This window comes from Manis javanica, chromosome 9 (assembly GCF_040802235.1).
Source record: "Manis javanica isolate MJ-LG chromosome 9, MJ_LKY, whole genome shotgun sequence".
Lineage (NCBI taxonomy): Eukaryota > Metazoa > Chordata > Mammalia > Pholidota > Manidae > Manis > Manis javanica.
The window spans coordinates 3,038,708-3,060,406 of record NC_133164.1 but is presented as its reverse complement, the minus strand read 5'-3'; the positions used below and the strand labels follow the sequence as shown (position 1 = coordinate 3,060,406).

Sequence of the window (21,699 nt, the reverse complement as noted above, 5' to 3'; positions counted from 1 at the left end):
AGAGCGCGAGGCGGAGCAGGGGGCGCAGCGGGCAGCGGACGGCTGCGCGGGAAATGCAGGACGGTTTGTCCCACGGACGAGTGGGCCGAGAAAGGCAGTGCAGGTCCGTGTGGCCGCCAGAAGGACCCGGTGGAGCCGGAGAAGCGGTGATGTGGCAGGAGCTCCTGGCTCACTGCAGGGAGGCCCCAGGAAGGGGCTGATTCCCTGTTCTTAGCGGCTCGCTTCCCACCCCTGAAGAAGGCCTTCGCATCTTGAAGATCCCGGCGCCCCTCCCGGGCCCAGCCCTCTGCTCTGGCCCCACCTTCTGCGCTGGGCTTTTGCTCGCAGAAGTGGGAGCTTGGTTTCATTCCTCGCTTCTTGAACTGCATTTCTAAGCTGTGTCTACTACCAGAAGTAGTTATAAATATTAGATATCAAAAATAGAAGGAGCTTTGCCAAAAATTATTCGCAATTTGAAATACTTTTATTATAAAAGTAGTTCAAATCCAACATAATTGTTGCCTTTGTTCACAAAGGGTGTTCTCATAGTCAGCACTCATTAGACACCTCTTCTCATGAATCTGCTCATTGTGATGGTCAGGTGCTTGACTATAAAACTATTATTCTCTGATCTTTCCAGCCCATACCTTTTCTCATCCAGGGGTTTAGTTCTTCCAGAGAAGTGTGATGCTGTCATACTTTCCTGTATCCTCCACAGCTGGGCCCTCACTGAGGGACAGAAGCTCACTCTTCCGGGGGGCCCACGAGGGGCCGACAGGCTGTGGATGTACGTAATTCACGGTCACTGTTCAAGTGTGTGATGCGGCGTATCATAGCCAAATAAGGTATTGCAAAGAAAAATAAAACCTTAAAAGAATTCCGAAGTGAGGGAGTTAGGATCCTTAGTCGCCCGGTACGCATAAAACCTTGCCTTATGGGGTCAGTGTTGAAGACGGAGCTGGGCTACGGTTTTGTCAGTTGCTCTCTCTGGTAGCTTCAAACCAACCTCGATTGTGATCTGCTGTGTGCCCCATATCCTAGGACTGTGTTTACATTGCACTAAGTTGAGTGGAGTTTGGACAAATACTTGGGTAATATAATCAATAAAATAGTACTGTCAGCTCTTGGTAACGTTTTCAGAAAATTTCACTGGTTCTTAGCAGAAGAAAATGATCAGGGCTTTCCCACATTGCCTGGCACAATTTAGAAGGAAGTTTTGTAGGTGTAGACGCAACACAGCAGAAATGATCAGTTAGACAGGTGCCTTTAGTGTGCAGTGAGGTGACCTCATCGTAAAGATGCGGACGTTGCGTAGATGACGTTGATGCCCTTCGCTTCCCAGCTCTGTTGCTCTGCTCTCTGAAGAGCTAACATTTATCTTGCTGTTTTGAGTCTGGCTCAGTAGGAGATCTCACTGAAGGAACAAGCAAGCAGCACAGCTCCCCCTGATGAGGTAAATATTGTGTTGGGATAATTGTTAACTTGGGAACGAGCCCCACTGTGGGGCATGTTTAACCACTAGCCAAAATCGCACACATCTCTCTAATTAAGCAGGCCTCCCCTCCCGCAACACAGCATATTGAGAACAGAAGAAGTAGAAATGAGACCCAATCCTGTACTAGAGAAAAGCCCTGGGTCATCTTCAGGATAAAGTGTGGGAGATTCTCCTACATGAGTACCAGAAATATCCCCAGTGTTTAAAGAATATTTAATTAGTAATTACAACCATTAATTGAGGACTGAGGCTGTTCTGGGGCTGTGCTTTACAAATGCCTCACATTTGACTAGTGTCTCCCAACAGTCACAAGCATGAAGCACCTCCTCCTCCAGGCAGCCTCCCTTGATGATGCACACCTGAAGTAGGCACCCTTCCTGGCACCTTCCCTGGCACTTCTCACCGCCCTGCCCTCTGAGTGTGTCTGAGGCTGCACTTCCTCCCTGCACCACAATCATCTGTAATTGTGGCTGCTGGCCTCAAATGACAGGCTCAGAGCTACCCTCAAGTCCACCTAGAGACTTTCACCAGCGGCCCTTATACCTGACACATGCAGAGTTCACACCGCCCCCTTCCTGTGAAAACAAGACCCCAGGCTCCAAAACCTGGAATTACGGCTTTTGTTACTTACTTATCTGCCTGCGTGAATCAGTGAGGGGTGATCACCTTCCCCCACCCCAAGCCTGTCTCTTTCTAGAAAGTCCTGTGGGATTATAGGGCAGGAAGACCTCATACTCAAAAGTAAACAAAGACTGATAATATTCATCTAGCAAGTGATCGAATATACATTTTGAAATATGGAAAAACTGAAAACAGAATAAAATACATATTTGAAAAGAAGTTCACATGTACATTCCTACCAGATCTTTATTCAACTCACCTTTTTGACCTACGCGTGTCTTGAAAAACGATAGCAGAATGTCATAAAGTTGATCAAATGGTGACTGCAGCCACAACCGCTGTTCCAGATGGGGTTTCATTGTGGGAGCAAATCAGCACCCCTGAATGTGACACACGCATCTTTTTTTCTCCAGATGTGTAGGTCAGGACCACCAGAAGTTTGCTTTCAGCTGGTGGGGCCGGCCCTGCACCTGCCCTGTCATACCTCAGGGCTACGTTCGCACTCTGGGCAGCAGAACCCTTGCCCACTCCTCCATGCCCAGGATGCCATGCCAGACTTTGATAGGACTCTGAGGACTGGGGAGCAGGAAGACATCCCCGCAAATTCAGGGGCCTGTCCCTTTGTGGGATTTCCTGAGTGTGGGGGTGAAGCATTCTTCCTCAGGTAAAGAACAGGTTGCTGTATCTGGAATGCCTGGTGGGTGTCTTGAGATTTCTGAGGCAGCACATACGTCATTTGGATATGATTCCTAACCCACCTGTTAATCATCCAAAATGCAGCCAGCTTTGAGTAGGGCTCAGAAAAGGACTCCCCAGATGATAATGGGGTATGAAGATATTGGTGTCCATGTGAATGTTCAGCAAAGAGCAATGTTTAGACAGGAGGGCCTTAGTCATCAGGGGACAGGTGACGGGGGCCTTCCATGGATATCAGATCTCTCTCCCCCTCACCCACTCCCTTGCTCTATGGACTCATGGAAAAAGTGGTCATGACAGCAGCCATAGAAGTTATGCATTGCTCAGCCATATGGACCCACACTCACCAAGATTAATCTGACTTTGGTCTATGCCTACTTTGATCCTAAGTCTCCATAGTGACACCATTTTCTGAGGGATCAGCCATTTTCTGGAAATTTGATCAAGACTCTTCCTTCATGAAACAGGGGTCACTTTGTTCTCATTATCTGCAATAATTTGCCAAATACATTGTCTTTGGCTTACAAAATACACTATCCACTGTCATGGTATGCCATCAGCATTGCTTCTGATTGGGAAACTCATTTTACCACATAGTGCAGCAACTTCTCTTGTTCATGGAATTCACTTGTCCTTTCATGTGCCTCATCACCTTGAAGCACTCATAAGAGAGTTCAATGACTTGTGAGAGCTATTTATAGAGCAGGGGGTGGCCAGCAATGCAGGACTGGACCATGTTCTACAGGATGGGCCATATGCTCTCTGAGCTGATCAGCAAGACATGCTGTTTCTCTTTTAGCCAAGATTCAAGTCCAGGAAGAATTGATTCCCAATTCCCTTTTCCTCACTACGGCCCTGCCAGTAAAAATTTGCCTTCTTATCTTTGACATTTTAGATTGGGCCAATTTATAGGTCTTAGTTCAAGGGAGGGATTTCTCCACTGGGGGCCACAATGGTTCCATTAAGCAAAGGTGAGACTGCTGCTGGTGACCTGCTTCTCATACCAGTGAACCAGCTGTCAAAAAAGGGGTTACGCTACTGACCGGGGTGGCCAGTCCTGATTATTAAGGGGAAATGGGTTGCTTCTACATGGCGGGGGCAGGCAAGAGTGTGTGGGATGGCTCTTCATTCTCCCATGTCCTTCGGTGAGAGTTAATGAAAAACCACAGCCACCCAATATAGGAAGCACTGCTACTGCCCAGTCCTTATAGGGATGAGTGTTCAGTTCTCCCCAGCAGGTAAACCATGATCAGCTGAGGTTCTTGCTGAGTGCTGCACACTGGGAACCAGGCTTTAGGTCCCAGGACAGTGGGGCCCTGGGGCTCAACGGCTCCTTGGGAGTGGCTCCCACTCCGTGACTGGGACCGATGGTGCCCGTGTCCCCAGGGCGAGCCCTAAGCGTCCATCCAGGATCTGCCTGGGGACTCATGGAAGGTCTGTTTGTGATCTGAGTCTCGCATCATATGGCAGTACTGATAGTCCTAGAATCCAAAGGAACCATATATGCAACTCTTCCCTGTGTCTCCAACCTGCCAACACAGCCTGCAATTCAGGATTTGCACCTCCACGATTGTGGGAGCTAATTTTTTGGAATAAGTCTCTCCCCCCATTTCTCCCTCAGTAAATGAAATGGCTAGTTTGTTATTTTTTTGAACTTCCTTATGAATAATAACAGTTGGGATGCATCTTGAGTTAAGTAGCAAGGGAACATAGTGAGATGTACTAATTCCTTGGTGTACAGAGAACAGGTGGTGCCTGTTGGAATGTGAAGACTTTTGGCTGATTCAGTGTAGACACAACCAGTGTCTTTAGTGATCTTCACAACTGAGGAAGGCATCTGGGGGGACTAGAGAGAGGCAATCAAGATGATAAAAATGAGTATCCTGTGTACTGTTCCAGCAAAGGCTAATAAGGGAAGAATGAAATACCACAACTCTGCTGTTTGGGAGAAGCCAGTGCTCTGAAAGCAAAGTGGAATTTCAGGCGGGAAGTGAAAGGGACACATGCACGTCACGTCAGAACACCACGGCTCACCTCGAAGGAAGTGCCCAGAGCCTGCTTGTTATCACGAGACCGTGTCTGGTGGGGTGCCTCTACCCTGCAGTGCTTTCTTTGTCATCAGAAAGGAGGAGGGGTGGGCGAAGGAGCATCGCCAGGGCGTCAGGCCGTCCTTCGATGCACTAGGGCTGGCAGGACGGACTACCAAACTCTCACCCCTCTCCCTACCCAGACCTGTGTCACCGCTGGAAACAGTTGCACGTGAATTCTAGAGAGAGGCGAGGCGTTACTGGGAAGCTGTTCATAGTAGATGGTGTTTTATCCTTTGGTTAGGTTGAAACAGGAAAAAAAAACACTGAATTGGAAATGTTCTAAAAACCAAGGGACGTTGTTATGCACTTATGGGTCTCCTGATTCATCAATGTGACCGTCTGTCTGTGAGGTGGGTGGCAGGAGAGGCTACATTTGGGGTGCCCATGTGCTGCATATTCTGTCAATGGAAGGTAAAGAACTCAGCTTTCTGTACATTTGGAAACAATTATTACTTTAAATAATGGAGCAAGAAGGGTTTTTGGGTGGAAGCTGGTCTTAGGCTACACAGATAGCTGGCGTGACCTAATTTATCAGCCTGCAAATGGCAGATCCCCCGCTGGGCTTGGTGCAAGGCATGCTTGCTTCCCGCCACCCTGCTCGTGTGGAGAAGCCAGTCAGACAGAGCCCAGCCCTGAGCAGCCTGGCCCGGGGAGGGCGGCCTGCAGAACAGCCAGGGTTCTGTTTTTTTTAAAATCTTCATTTAGTCGGTATTTATTTCTACCTCACAGAAATTTAGCTGTGATGAGCAAGTCCTCTTAGAACAGAGCAAATCTGCCTCCCAAATGCCACAAGCTTCAGTTCTGTTTCTCAGATGAATTAGTGAGATGGAAGCTGATAATTAGCTAGATGTCTCCGACTGAGTGGGAGCAAGGTAAAGGGTGTCCAGGCTTCATTCTCTCCTTTGTGGGATTTGGGGTGTAGGGGAGCAGAGCCCCCACGTGGAGCCTGCTGCCCCATCTGCAAACCCCGCAGCAGGGACCCGTCTCCTTCCACTGTAAGACTGTCCCCTGGTGTGGAAGCTTTGTCTGCCTGGATTATCTCGGGACAAAATGAAAATAGACATATGCCCCTGAAAATTAGACTGGGCTCAGGAGTGTATTAAGATAATTGTACTTCAGCCAGGCTGCCCTGTCTTGCTCTCGCTGCGGCGTGGCTGAGTGGGTCATCATTTCCATTTGGGCTACAGTTTGCAAGCGCCCATTACTGATACCTAAAGTGAATTAGACAGAATGATTTCAGAGAAAATACTATGCCACTGATGGTCACTAACAAGAACAGCCACATGGGCTATTATTTTTTAGAACTGCTTGGGGTTGAGTCTAAATCATTCCAGCCTTTGGAAAGAACATTAGATTTCCAACCCCGGGACCATAGTTGGCACTTTTAAAACCTCTTGGAGAAATCAGATTGTATAGTTCATTAAGAATGCTCTGCTTATTTGTAAATTTATGGGAAAACCTCAACCTTCTTGATGAAGGCAGAAACGTAAGAATGTGTAGCTTGAATGTCAGCCGTACGTGGGCACCTTCCCACTCGGAATGGAGACAGTACAGGTTTCCACCCAACAACTGCATGTCTAAAAGGAGCCACTCTGTGTGCCTCCCGAGGCAGGCAGTCAGTCTGGCACATTCCTCTTCCCATTGCCTATAACGAACCTCTGTAAATGGTCAAGCAATTGGATTAACTTTTCTTCTCTCCACCCAGTCACATCCTCCCCCATCATTATCTCTCACTTAAATGTCCTGGTAAAGCAGAGCAGAGAGAAGTAGTGCTCAAGGTTGGACAACTAGAAGTCTCCCACAGGTGAGGCCTGCAGGTGGGGATGCTCCTTCCCCTCCCTGGACCTGGATTCCTACCTTCCCCCCGCTGTTTGCTAATTGTGCGACCTTCGACAATGTGCTTAACCTTTCTGAGACTCAGTTTCCTCATCTGTGAAGTGGGGACTCCTACTTCCTCATGCCTCACAGTGTGTTAGGAAGGTTCAGTGGCTAGTGGAAAGCTCATAATTCAGTGCTTGGCACATAGAGGAAATGATTGCATTGGTACACCTGGGTGAGCCCCATATACAATGTACATGTTTTATCCTTGATGCATTGAGATGAAAACACTTGATTCTTCCTTCCAAGCTAGGCTTCTGCAGAGAGCAAGCCGCAGTTCAGTGAAACGGCCTTTTAGAAAAAAGCCACAGGGGAGAGGATGCCAGCAGAGGTGTTCTCAGCCCGCACCAGCAAGCACAAGATGTCCTGCGTCAGGGCCATGGAATCTGACAATCCACCGAAACTCTCAACAGACCTTTAAATCAAGGTCGTTATTTTCTTAAGCTTCCCTCTGCATTTGTTACCATGTGACCCTGTGAAAGAAAAATAACCTGTCAAAACCAAGAAACAGAGCATGAGCTTTTGCTTTCTTGTTGACATTAGTTTTAAACCTAAAGAGCTCCAGTTTGTATTCAGCTTTTAGAGCAGCAAATATCAAAGGCCCAGTCAAAGAAAACAAAAGCAGAAATTCATCCTAAAGGAAGAGAGGAGAGCAGAGATATTAATAGCATGTTAGACTTTCATAGGCCTAGGCGGGGTCATGCTTGGCGTGAGCAGACATCACAGAGTCCGGAAGGACACGCCCGGCTCTGCTGCGGCGACGACCAGCCCGGGGACTCCGAGGCTCCACAGCCGCAGGCTTGATTTCTCACTCTGCATTTCCATCGCAGACCACTCAGGACTGTTCATTCAGGCCGGCCTCATCCTCACTCGGAGCCCAAGAGCAGGAAACCTGCTTGCGAAGGCAGGGAGCCGGCTGTTTTGTAACGGCGACTGACCGCTCAGCAGGACAAGGGCGAGGGCACACGCTCACAGCTCACCAGCCACGGCTGTTACAAGGCCCTGCCTCTGCAATGGGCACCGGAATGTGTGATCCTCCCAGGCGCCCAGGAGTGGGGCCCTGGGTGGATTTGGCTGACAGCATGAGTGAGGCTGTAGTATCTCTCTTGAGAACATCTATGCCAGCCTCACAGCCAGCGCTGTAAGCTGATGGGAGAATGGCAGAGACCCTGGCAGAGACACCAGAATTCTGCCAGTTTTTGGTTAAGACTTGAGCAATTTCAGGGCAGACCCCAGTGTACGGACAGGTCACAGGCGTTGTAGGAAAGATCTGCAGGTTCTACATTAGCCGATGGGTGACTCCACCTTTCTGGAGATGGTGCCAACTGAGCGACGCTGGGGAATGAAATGATGCCAGAACCTGGACTCGTTAGAGGCTGACCAGTCCTGGACAAATAACAACAAACAGTGCTTACACTGTTTACTTGAAGCATCAAATAGCCTCAGTGTGGCTCAAGCACCAAGCGATGCCACTCACCGGGCGTGTTGCAGAGCAACTCAGAATTTGAAAGCAGAGCAATGCAGCTTAAGGACTGCCTGCCAGACCCTCCAGGAAGTATACCCTCCGGAGCCTGCCTCACCTTCCTACCAGCTGGGCTGTGCCACCATCAACCAACTACAGGGGTGTAATCATCTGAATGAGGGGGGCTGTGACGGCAAGTCACTGGGTGGCAAAATTATACCACCAAGCCCTCATGTATGTTAATCAAATTGTGAAATGATTTTGTGTTGCACATTAAGATTTGCATTTTTGTGCATGCTACCCTAGTGCAGAGGCTCTCAGGCTGGTCCCCAATCAGTAGCACTGGTGCTACATAAGAACTTGGTAGAAACGTGAATTCCCAGGCCCCATCCCAGGCCTGCTGAATCAGAAGCTCCGAGGGGTGACCTGAGCAATCTGTGTGTTAACAAGCCCTGCAGATGCCACACTCAAGAGTGAGAACCACTGCCCTAGAACACATTCTTTTAGGATTAAGAGAGATTTTAAGAGTTTACATGGAGAGCTGATAAAAATATACATAGGCCTGGTTCTTGCTCTCAGAGATTCAGATTCAGCTTACCTGGAATGGGACTGCAGCAGCCTGGTTTTAAAAATACTGCACAGATGAGTTTAAGGTGCATAGAGGTTGAAAATCATCAAAACCCACCCATATTTTACCAATAAAATTAAGAGGAGGAGGCCCTGAGAAGCTGCTAGGTAACTCGTACAGAAGGATAGTGAACCGTCCATGGGGAACCTAGGCAACTGTATGTGCCCTGTATTATCTTATAAAATCAAATAATCAATGCAGACTTTCAAGATTCATAATCTGTTTTCAACCTGAATGAGTAATAAGCAAGCATTTCTGTTATTGCTTCAACCCCTAATTAATAATCACTTTGCTTTCACAATGATCCTAGATTTTTGAATATACAAAACTGTTCATCTTGCAAGATGACACACTGTTGATGTAATAATGATGCAAGCAACAGACAAACAGGTCATCGTTTTCCTGTTAAATTTAATCAGGACTCTTTCCTGTTTATGTTTTCCAGGGTAATAATGACGACATCAACATTATGTTTCAAGTACAGAGCATTTGTGATCTTTTAAAATCAAAGAGTGGTTCAGTTTCTAAACCAGATGGTTCACCCCTAAGTATAATGTTCTTAATTTTCTGAGTCAGTTTAATTTTACAAGCAGTACTGTGTAACTTTATCTTTGCTCCAGACCCTGGTGGTGGCAGGTAAATGCTGTGCGGAGCCTTGCTCACGTGTCCTGCCCGCCTCCCTGGGGTCCCAGCTGGCGGCAGCCGGACCCCTGGTGCCCTTTAGCTGCTTCCCGGGGTACGCTGCCCACTGCTGTGGGAAGGGAAGGCCCTGTTTTTCATCCACTGTGTCTGTATTTCCATCTAAACACAAAAGAATATTGCCCAGATCCCATTTCTTCTCTCTGACGTGCACAGTTTAGGGTAACAGGAGAGAGGAAGGGCTGCTGACTCAGGCCGCAGGGGGACAAAGGCCCGGAGCTCCAGCGCGCTGGCTGTTCAGGCGGCACCAGCAAACCCGGTGGCTCGGTGACGTGGGCCTTCTCCCCTCCTGCCCGAGCGGCGGAAGCCACCGCGCTGGGAGTCAGGGGTCTTCCCACCGATGTCTGCGTGCCGCTAGCCTTGCAGCCTGACCTTCCCCCGTTGTCGGGTGCTGGGAAGGCGGCAGCTTGTCCTCCAACAGGCATGGGTCGCCATAGCGACGCCACCCAAACTGTGGATGGAACCGGCACAGGAGCCCCTGCCTGCCAGGCCGGGAACAGGACTCTAAGCCGACGTGTCAGAATTCCAGGCGCCCCTGCTTCAGGGAGGCGGGCGGCTTCGGGGGGTCAAGTTTCCAGACACGGCCTAGGGGCCTCCTGTATAGACCAGCTCATCACAGAGGCCATAAAGACCACTTCTGTAGTGGCCATAATTTGTAAAAAAGGTGTCTGGCCTCAGCTTCCAAAAGCTCCGGGAAGCCCAGGCCAGAGGCAGTGGGGCCCGGCCGGGTGGGGGGAGGTGGGTCGAGCCCACCGGTGCCGGGCGGGCCGCTTCCTCGCCCGGCCAGGCAGCGTCCCTGTTCCAGGGGTGCCCCTGCCGCCGACCTGCTCCTCTCCCGCCCGCATTCACACCCGCTCCCGGACCTGCGGCTCCTGATTCTCCGGTACTTTGTTTCCTCCCTGGACTGTTACTGGTTCTGGCACTGCAGGCTTTGGGGGAGGCCCCTTCCCGTTTCTGCCATGTTTCCTAAGCACCTCTCCTGGGCACAGGGCCGAGCAGAGAGGCAGCAGGCGCCTCCCGGGGCGGCCGGCCGAGTCCTCGCTCGGCACTTGCTAGTGATTCAGGCTAATTCCTCCAGATCAGATGGAAGGGGAAAGAGCTAAAATGTGTTTCTGGTAAAAACCTCATTCAAGCATCCTTCTTTCCTTCTTAACCACTTCTCTAGAGTGTGCAATCCCAGAGGAAACAGGGCAGAAGTGCACAGAATTCAATCTCTGCAGCCTAGTCAGGAGAGCATACAGGCACGTGGTTTGGGGGTAAATGCACCATTTTGCTTTATAATGCATCTGACTTGTTTTCGGGGCCCTGTCCTGTGCATGTGTGTATGTGTGATATGGACCCACGGAGCGAGATGAGTTAGGCTGTGCCAGGGATGCATTTACAGGAAGAGCAGGTGGTTGCCTAGGGCAGTGAGAAGATTTTGTGACTCTATTATGGGAGGGTCTGTAAGCTGTGAGGGGCAGGGGGGTTTGTGGCTCTTTTTCTCCCCCTTGCCTAGGGCAGCAAATTCCCAGCACCACCCCAGGGCACATCAGGCAGGGCCTTTGCATGTATTTGCATCTCTAATGACAGCCATGGGGTTGGGGTGGAGGCAGGGGAGCACATGTTTACTACTGTGCTTCTGGTGAGTATTTAACTTTCTGTCTCTATCCCCTCGGCAGCCCCTGTGACATCTTGTGGTGGTAGAGACCATGACAGAGCCAGGCTTTTACACAGGTGACGTGAAGGTCACATCAGAGGTGTGCCAGCCCAAGCAGACCAGAGGGACTGCTGGCACTCCTGCCCACTGCCCTCATCTTCTGTGCCCCTCTTTGGAGGGTGTGTACATCGTCATAACAATACGGTGGACCTCCAGAAGCCAGTGCAGGTCTGCACCTAGTTCCGCAGCTGCTAACACCATCTGCGCCGGCTGTCACGCCAGTTCAGGTTGTCTAGTCCTGCAGGGGCCTCGGGGAGCCCCAGCACTTCTCAGAGCAACCTGACTCTCCTGTGGTGCTTGTTCCCTTTGTGATGGAAATTATTCACGTGTTTCAGTCAAACCAAAGAATCCATGAAGTGCGACTGAGCCGCAGTGCAACCTCACATGCCCTCTGAGGAGCAGGGTGACCCGGAATGGACTCCAGTCAAAGACTGGTTCTAGGCTATATGTCCTTGTTATGTAAAATTATCATTCACCAGAGGTCAGGTTCACTGTGATCACCGTGAGGGGGCCCGTGCCTGGCAAAGAAGCTGCCCAGAGGAAGCCTGGAGGCTTGGCCACTTACTGAGCTCTAATACATTTAGGAGTGACCAGGGAAGGGCATCCTAAATTAGCCAAGATCCCTGGAACAGTTGCTGGAGTCAAAGGCCACAGAGAATATCTTCTGAACGGAAGCTTCTTTGGGGAAAGTTCATAGTGAGGGTGCGTTTGTGTCTGCAAAGGGGTGTGCTGCGGCCAGCGGAGGGTGTCCCCTTCCTGGTACATGCTGTGCAGCTGCACAGAGAATGGTTCTCACATGAGCAGGCTGTGGCAGGAAGGCACTGGGAGAAGCACGCAGAGGCTGGAACAACCCGTGGAGCCATCCTCCCTGGGGTTCCTCCTTCTGGGAAAACACGCCAGGTTGCTTGGGAATTACGGTCTGACATCCTCTCAAACTGGATCCTTCCTAAGTCAGCAGAAGACTTGCAAAGCAATTTTAATGTTTTTCTGACTTGTGGGATATTTGGTTTTTTTTAATTCTATTTCCCAATTAACAAATGTGCCCTACACATACAGCCCAAGGGATCTCTTCTTCCGTCAATATGTCACATAATTTACCATTAATGGAAACTAAATATGCATACAGTAGAAGAAGGAAACTCTGCCTGGTCTAAATGAATCAGCTTCATTAATCCAGCATTAGGACTGACTCTTTCTGAGGAAACACAGTTAAGCCTAAAGGTTCAGAATAAATCTGCCAGCCAATGGTGGATAGAGACTAAGACCCAAATGATAGGAAAGATAACCAGGCCAGGACTGCAAGGCTGCCCTGAGCCCAAGGTCCAAGGTTTCAGGGGAAAATTTGGGACCATGAGTCAATTGCACAATGTTCTAGGACCACAGACAAGCCTCCATGCAGGGAAGCGGTGATGAGGGATAAACCTTGAAGACCAGAGGCAGATGCTCAACAAAATGCTGAATTTTGCTGCAATAAGAAAGTAACAAAGCCCACAACATAAATCGACAATTTCTCCTATAGCAAGACAAATGTTTTCTTTATGCCTTTGCAAATGCCTTTTGTACAGCCTGGGTTATAATCACTCTTCAAATCCTGGAGTTCTCGTGGATAGGCGAAGATCAAATTGGGACCACATCTATTTGTGTGCATGAAAATGCAAGGTCAATAGCACATGGCAAAGAGCAAAATGTCACAGTTTGGGTATTTTTACCTTCATTAAAGGTTGTTCATTCCTACATCCCTTGTCTGGCACTTTTTAGTGTCATTTCCCGAGACAATTGATAAAAGCTGGGGGATGTTAGCCAATGATATACAAAACTAGGATTTTCATTTTGACAGTATAAATGTTTATCTGTTTGGAGAGTGAATGACAATATAATAAAATCCTCCAGAAAAAAATGAATTATGATGGTGCTTGCAGCTTTAGCATACCTGTTGACTTTAGGGCTACGCAAAGTTGGCCTGGAAGATGACCCACCTCATGGACTAAAAGCCCAGATGAAGATACTGACGTGAGCCACTCCACTACTGCCACCTCCTCCTCTTTCTGTCTCTCCTTTTTCTCAAATCCAGCTGCAGCAATTCTATTCTTAGAATTCAATTCACAAAAAGTCATACTCTCGACCATGGAGTTTCTATCCTCTATACCACTTCCTGTACCACTGGAAAGAGGGATAATAAGGAAGAAAGAAACCAATTAATCCACTGTCTCATACATTCCAACTTGTACAAACCTTGGTAATTCACAAGGAATAAAGTGCTCACAAAATGATTTGTCAAGATGTCAGTAGCCTTTATTGCCAGACTGTCTTTCATGTGACTCCTCACTCGTGCTCAGCATCTCCATGGTGCCATGCTGCCTCCTCCAAACAGCTTGATTTTGAAGACGCCATACCAGTTGGCTGGGCGTGTTACATGAAAGCTCTCCTGTGAAGCTCTCATAATAAAATTGCTGAAAATGGCTCAGAGAGGTAGTTTGTTATGAGAACATAGGTCCAGAGGTGCAGGCGTCCGTTCTGACTCTAACACTAATGGGTGCGTGCTAACCTTTGCAGGACCTCCTTTATCCATTTACAGAAGGGAGGTGAGGGGAGAGGGAACCAGGTCATTCTCTTTCAAAGTGTATTCTTCGGCACACAAGTTCTGAAAGACGCTTTTGAAAAAAAGATTCTCTCATTTTTTGAGAAACTAAGAAATACTGTTTACTGTACTGTATATTGTCTGAATGATTTTCAGTGATTCTTTTCAATGGAAGGATCTGAGATATCCTCAGTTTAAAAAATGTATTTAATTTTAACTCAATTTCTTCTTACTCTCCATGGATGCTGAAAAAGCCTTTAACAAAATTCAGCACCTGTTCATGATTAAAAATACCTAAGAAAATAAAAGGTTGTTTTTTAATAAGGATACACACCAAACCACACACACACACACACACACACACACACACACACACACACACACACAGATACATAGATAGATGTAGATATAGAACCAAATCCACCAAGTTATTTAATGAGAGAAATTCTAGAGACGCCACAGGCATTTCCCCTAGGATTAGGAGTGCGGCAAGGACGGCCACTCTGTCCGCTGTTGAATATTGTATCAAAGGAAGGGTATTAGCCAATCAATTCAGTGCAAGGTACATCAGCTACAGGCATGAGAAAGGGGGAAAGGAAGCACAGCTTTCTCTATCTGCAGACGATTTGATAGTATACTTGTAAAATCCCAGAGAAACAGTGATAAAACTCAAACCATAAAAGAATTCAGTGATATGCGAGGAGATAAAATTAACACGCAAACATCAACAGCCTTCATACATGCAAACAATAATCATAGAAAATTCCATTTACAATAGCAACAAAAAATAGAATACTAGAATAAATCTAAAAGAAATATGAAAAGCTGTGTAAGGAAATTTTGCAAGTGTTGATGAAAGTGGCCAAAGTTGACTTGACCGAACGGACAGTTAGCCCTGATTTTTGGATAGGATGACTGAACATTCTGTGAAGAATCTACATAAATTATTTGGAGTTCTTCTGCATGGGAGATTTATTTACTCTCTCCTATTTATATTTAATCACTTGTTCATATCAGTAGGGACTAGTGGGTATTTAGTTTATATTTTGGTTATAATCTAATAATACTTTATATATTATGTTTCTCATTTTCCCAGCATATAAATATATTAGTAAAATAAACTTCTAGAGGTGGAATTGCCAGCTCAAATATTATGTACACTGCAAATTTTGATAAATGACCAAAACGCCCCCCTTAAATGTTCACATTTTTACTTCTCCCAGTAAAATACAAAAAAAGCTGTTTCATGACGACCTTGCTAACACAGTAAAATGTATTGAATTTTGCTAATCCGACTTTGCCAAAAATAGGGTCTCAAGATGGCTTTAGAGCCTTTGCTATTTATTAATCAGTCTGATTTACCAGGATGTGTTTGAGTGGTCCATCTCTCAGCCACTTGCCCTCAGAGCCGACTCATTCTAGGGATGCTCCCAGGACCTGCACCTTATTCCCATCTTGTGAGTGAGTGGTTGGGCCTGGCCCTCCGGGTTGCCAGTTTCTTTGAAGAAGTGGACTCGGTTGACCTTTTCTGGATCTGAGACCACAGGTGTCCACCTTCTGTCTCTTCTGGCTGACATCTACTGCTTCTGAGAGATGATCCTCCTACCCTGTCCTTCCCTCTCTCTTCTTCCCTCCCCTCTCCCCCCTTTCCTTCCTTCTTTCCTCTTTTCTTGTTGTTCATCAAAGGTGAGGTTTGCTTCTCATTTTGAAGTTATTTCATAGAGGAGGATGCCAGCTCCCCTCCACCACGGCAAAAGCAGAAATTGTATCAGCTTTGAACTGCTAGGGGATCTGCTCATTTTGAAAGATATCCGTGGGGGAGGTCTCTGACATTTTTCTCTTCAGCTTCCCACGGCACGTAGGGTATCTGCATCTTGATGCAGCCATCTGCTGTAGTAGATTCCCCACCCTGATGGGCAGATCACTCCCTAATTCGAGAAGCACATTTCCTATGCCTTCAAGTCAGTGAACTATAAAAGCATTCGACTGGACTTAATCATATCAGGACCTTTGGCTGGCTGCTAATGACTTCCTTTCAGGTTGATATCAGTACATTAATCACCACTTTTTTTTTTTACAGTTATTCACTGCTTTACATTTCATCCAATTTTACTATCAGTCAGTCCATGTCATCCTGATGTGCTCCCAGGAACACTTGAGAAAAGGACCCGTCACATGCTTTGATGAGACCCAGATGCGCCACGTCCACGAGCTGCCAGTCCAGTAAGAGCATCAGAGGGCAAATGAGGTATGACTTGTTGGCAATGAAGCCATGCTGACTCCTCCAAATCATTACTTCTTTTTCTAAAGGGCATATATATCTATTGTTTAATAATGCCTCTATGATTTTACCAGATGTCATCAAGTGGGTCTGTTTGAAGTTTCCGGCACTCACGGCTTTGGCTTGCCACTTGCTTCTTTACCGACAGCTGCAACTGGCTTGTGATGGCACGCTGAAGGCCTGCGCAGTGCGATTAAACATGTCTGGACCTGGGACTCCATCCCCGTCGAGGCGCGAGCCCTCTTACCTCCTCCTCTGCGCCCCAGGACTCCACCGCCCTTGCTGCAGGCTGCCCTCCTGTCTTCACGTGAGAGATGACCCTGCTAACAGGGAAGGAGGGTCGGGGGACAAAAGTGTCAGAGGAGCAGCTGCCTTCGAGGCTGTTCCGCCGGCAGCCGGAGTGCAGGCTCCACAGGCCTTGCCCACCTTTGTGCTGCACGTTCTCGCAAAGCTCCTCTGCTGTCAGCCCCAGGGCAAATGAGTTCTCCTCGAGCAGCGCCATTTCAGCCTCTCAAAGTGGGGGTGATACCTGATGGGGCTCCTCAAGAATGGCGAGTATACGTTTCACACACGTAGGGCAGCACTTGGCACCTGGACAGTGCAGAGTCGGAACCACCTGCCTCGTCGTTGGCCTCACTGTCCATGGCGCCTAACGAGCAGCTCACTCTGAGGTTACCTCTCCCCTCTGACAGGAACGGCCGTTGCCATATTTCCATGACAGTTCTGGATTATGTGTCTCTCCCTTTATTTTGTACCTGACTTTTAAAATCTGAAACTATTTAGAGAGAGAATTTTATTATTTCAGCCTCCCCAGCTTTCTGTCTCACCAAGTTTACCAGTGATACAACAGGACTTTCAAAAATTACTAATCTGTCTTAAATGGTTGCTTCTTTCAGAGTCTGTGACCATGATTTCCATCCAGCTCATCATTTTCTTCCTCTTCTCTGGCTTTTCCCAAGGCTGCCCTTCCTAGAATCCCCTTAAGGCGGGACGTGGCTCAGGACTAACCCCGCCAACATTTTATTTTCTCTTTCCTTTCCCTTCCTCGATGTATCCAATAAGTCTGCCAGTTTCTGCCGATCTTACTGCCTGTTTCTGCCGATCTTACTGCCTGTTTCATCTACTGACTTCACGTCCTTCTCTTCCTGTTTTGCTGCTGTTGCGCACAACTCCCTGACATTTCTCATTTTTACTAGTTCAACGTGTTTCATACTAGTTTCCCTGACACCAGATCTGCCCTCTGCAGCCAGATGGGTGTTTGTAAAACACCGATTTAATAATGACACCAGTGTGCTGAAGATCCTTAGCACATGAAACCTCTTCTAAGTCAATAATCAAGAAATGTAAACACCAGTAATAATATCAGCAAAGGTTGTGATCAGGTGTGTATCATGCTGAAGTTTGTCTCATACATCAGCATGAAAACAAACATGAGGAATCTGATGAGGCCGCTCTTCTAAATAAATAATTACTATAAACTTGCAGAAAGGGAACAAATTTGCTACCTATTAATGTTTCTTGGAGTTGCCTCAGTTTTTGAGTAATGGTCTACCTGAATATCTGTGGGTTGGATTTTTCCTTCTGACATAGCTTGAAGTCTCTAATAGAACTGTGTTGGTGTATCTTTAAGAGGAGCAGAAGTGAGACCTCAAATGGGCATTAAATACATGAGGGGGAAAAATGCTAAATAAAACCATCAGTCATTGGTATTTACTAATTCTACCTTCAAAGTTTTAAAAGTGCTTACTTTCAGTTAAACCAAATACATATGAAAAAAATTAGATAGAATGTTTGTCCAAAGAAGTTTGAATTTAAATACACAGATAAGATACTACTTGTAATACAGTGAAAGTTCTGAATAATTTAAAAGACCATAATTGATCTTTTGATTCAAACAGATATAGATAGATTAATAGAGATGAAATACTTCACTTCCAAATAACTGAATGGAAATGATGAAAAATCTACTCTATCATATTCTAACTCCCCAAGGTTTTTTATAGCACATGTTTGAAGTATAATCACTGAAATGCTTTTAATGTTCTCATTGCTGTTATAGTTCCATGGACTTGAAAAAATACGTTAGAACCTTAGAATCATTACCAACAAGATGTCCGTTCCCTGCTTGGTGTACAGGCACAGCGCTCAGTAGATCACCGGTGAACTCCTGTGGAATTAATAATTTATGTGAATGGAAGAAGTGAAGTCCCTCCTAGAATCAACATTTTCCTGGAGAACCATCCGCAAGCTGATCTTGCGCTTTGATAGCATCCCCGTTGTACGTGTCAGTTTCAGGACCCTTAAACACTAAACTTCTAATGTGAAATGAACCAGGACAAACCTGAGGGACTGAAGAAGAGAGAAGGACCCAAAAACTACATGAAAATATGAAAATATCCAAGTGTATATATAAATGTATGTGACAAAAATAAATCTCTTTCATTTACCCAAGAAACGGTGAAGGGTGCATTTCTGGGGCTGAGCCAAGTGTGTTTGCGTGTCACTCTCTCTGTCGTTTCCGATGATGTGTATCTTAATGATTTTTTCAAAGGCTTCTCCTCAGTCAGGATGACTAAGAAAACAGACACGAAATTCTTGTAACAGAAAAACGACTGAAATATCTACCTTCTTATTGGTGCAGCACAGCACGGTGGATACAGTCCCCGAGATGAGGGGGGCTTCCAGCGAGGAGGAGGGGAGGGAACTGCTGTCTGGAGGGATGAGCAGAATCTTCTACACAGACCAAGAGTCTGCGGAGGGTCTTGTAGGCACTGCGAGCGGCAGACGCCAAGGCCGGAAGCAGCCGCCGAGCACGCTGTTCTGCACCGTTTGCAGCTGATGGAGCTTCTCGTCTGGAAGTAAAATTGAAGCTGGAAGCCAGCCAAGCAAAATAAGAATGCATTCTCTTTGTGGAGAGGGTGACTTCAGTCAGGCCTCTGGGACATTTGGGCTTCCTCCCTTAAGGGGCAGGACCCTGAAAGTTAAAAAAATCACCTAAGCCAGTAAATACATATTAGTATTTACAAATACACTTTAAACTGCAAATGGGTAAATATTGCTTCCAGAACAGGGAGGGGTTGTTCAGAGAACAGCTCTGTTGGGCTATGACCTAAAGCCTGTCCCATCCCTGATACCTGACACAATGAGACACCAGATACTGTTTTCGTGTTCTCTGTGTGCCAAGGACTCTGCAAAAGCAAATGATAAGGATTGCAAACTGGTTAAAATTGCTTAAATGCTAAGCACGTAATCATGGTTTCTCCAAAGACCGTTGCAAGCAAGAGCAGCCACACAAATATTTGTAAATATTCAGTGTCTATGGGATCAAGCTCAGAGAATATGGAGCAGAATGCGCTCCTGACCAAGAGTTAGAGGACCTGGGACCCAATCTTAGCAGGAATAGATGTTCCCACATGAATGTATGATTGCCCAGTGGAGGCACATCACACCTTCTGTATGATTGAAAGGGCGTACAGATCTTGACCCCAAAGTATCAGCCCTCCACCCACAAAGTCAGCCAGAATATGAGAAAGTTTAGACCTTGGAGTCACACCTTATAAGGCACTATTTCCCAGGGTGCATGTCCCCAGCACGAGTCATGAGTAATACTCCGTGTGAAAAAGCGCTCTGTGTCTGGCTGAGTTCAGAGATTCTGCTCATCGCGCATCTTACTGTATAATAAACCATATAGTACTATATAGCACACATATTGTATCCTATATTATTGCATGTCACATAAACATGTATTGCATATTATGTATCATTTGATGCATATTACAGACATACCACTAATACTTCACAAAGAAAATTAAAAAGTATACCTCAAAAGATGATTTTAAAATATATTGCTATAATTAATAAAATCAGTAATAATAGACAATATTTTCCATTTTTAATTTATGCTCTGTTGTCTTCTAAGCTCATTGCATATTTCATCTTAAAAACAAACCTGTGAACCTCTGTGAGAACTTAGAGGGTGTACAGGGAGAAGAGCAGCCCCTGTGCAGACTGCGGGTCTGGCGTGAAGCTGTGCCCGTGCACAGACATCAGCTGCATCTCACACCCCCGTGAGCAGTGTGCCAGGCTGTGTCTGCGCCAGGCAGGGGGATGTGTGCATGAACTCTCTGCACATTAGGCTCAGTTTTCTGCTGTGGATCTGAAACTTCTCTAAAAAAAAAAATATGTCTATTAAAAAAACAACAACCTCACTTTACGTATAAGATAAATGTCACAGAAACATTCAGCATGTCTCCTGAGGCCAGACACCAGGTAAGGGGCAGAGTGAAGATTCAGATTCAAACAGGCAGCTCCAGACGCCCCACTAAAACCAGACCCGGGGAAATTGCCAGCGAAACTGGAGTAGGTAATGTTGTGAGCCTCCTCAAATAATACCGAAAGATTACATTGGATTTAGATGGAAATAGAGATTAGTGAAAATTTTTATACTTTTTTTATGAGTGTATTTTCAGAAATGTTTGACTGATTAAAAGGACTATTAAAAATCCATTCTACTGTTTGAAATTGTTGTGTCTCTATATGCAATACAAATAAATAGTGAGAAATCATTTGCCTCTCTGTGTGGAAATTTTAAATGGTTTTACACCCACTGAAACCTTTGGCCAGATGTAGGTGTATATGAAGAGCTGAAGCCATTTTGACTAGTGAAATTCAACCCCAAGGCATTAAGGTAAGTCATAGCCTTTAAAAAATAGGGCTTAAAAGCTGTAAGATAGTTCATCTATTTTAGAAAACTGTAATTGCAGATAACATTTGATCTGAAGGAGTTTAATTGCAAACAATTTTTTTTTAATCATCACTTCTCAGTTTTTCAAATGAAAATCAGAGAAAAGCATTTCCTCAGGACCAGTATTATCTAACATGGAGGCCACTGGTAACAACCTTCTGCTGAGTTCTTGAAATGTGGGTAGTAAAGGGCTGTTAAATGCAGAACAGAAAAAGAGGAAATACAAAAAAATAAGTCGTTTATGATGTTTATGTTGATTATATGTTGACAGTAATATTTGGGATCTATTGTCTTAAATAAAAAATAATTAAGCTAATTTCAAATATTTCTTTTTACTTTTTAGTCTGTGGCTGGTAGACAATTTAAAACTGCATCTATGGCTCATATTTTATTTCTCTTGGGCATCGCTTTTCAAAACGGTAACTTCTGGAAGATTTCATTAAGCCGCCAATAAAGAGTTGGAATAATTTTTTCACAAAAAGACTTGATTTTTCTGAAATACACTAGCATAGGCTTCCCTCCTCTGATAACAAGAAGCAACGACAGTAATTTGTATTAGTCCAAAGAAGAAAAAAGCAATTAGAGTTGAATTCCTTTCAATTATTTTTAATATACAATTTTAAAAACATAACACATAAACAGCTCAGCTTCTAGCTTTGGGTAGAAAAATTGATTTGCAGGAAAGATTGATCCCTCACCTACCATCATGACAAGTCCAAAAATAAATAGATTACCCGTATCAGCTCATAAGAATGCAGCACCACGGGCCCTGGGAGCAGATGTTTCCTGTGTGCCATGTTGATAGAAAAACTGACAAGGGACATTTAAAATTCATTGCTGGGAGACTCC

General features: G+C 46.0%; 1 long non-coding RNA gene across 1 annotated transcript; it reads right to left on the bottom strand.

The window, feature by feature from the left end:
• Positions 1-9,264: 9,264 nt before the first annotated feature.
• On the bottom strand, positions 9,265-19,024 carry LOC140843340 (uncharacterized). The gene is made up of 3 exons (XR_012120971.1): positions 18,732-19,024; positions 13,511-18,273; positions 9,265-13,407 (listed from the first exon to the last, which is right to left on the bottom strand). It is a non-coding gene; the product is annotated as an uncharacterized lncRNA (long non-coding RNA).
• Between the last annotated feature and the right edge of the window lie 2,675 nt (positions 19,025-21,699).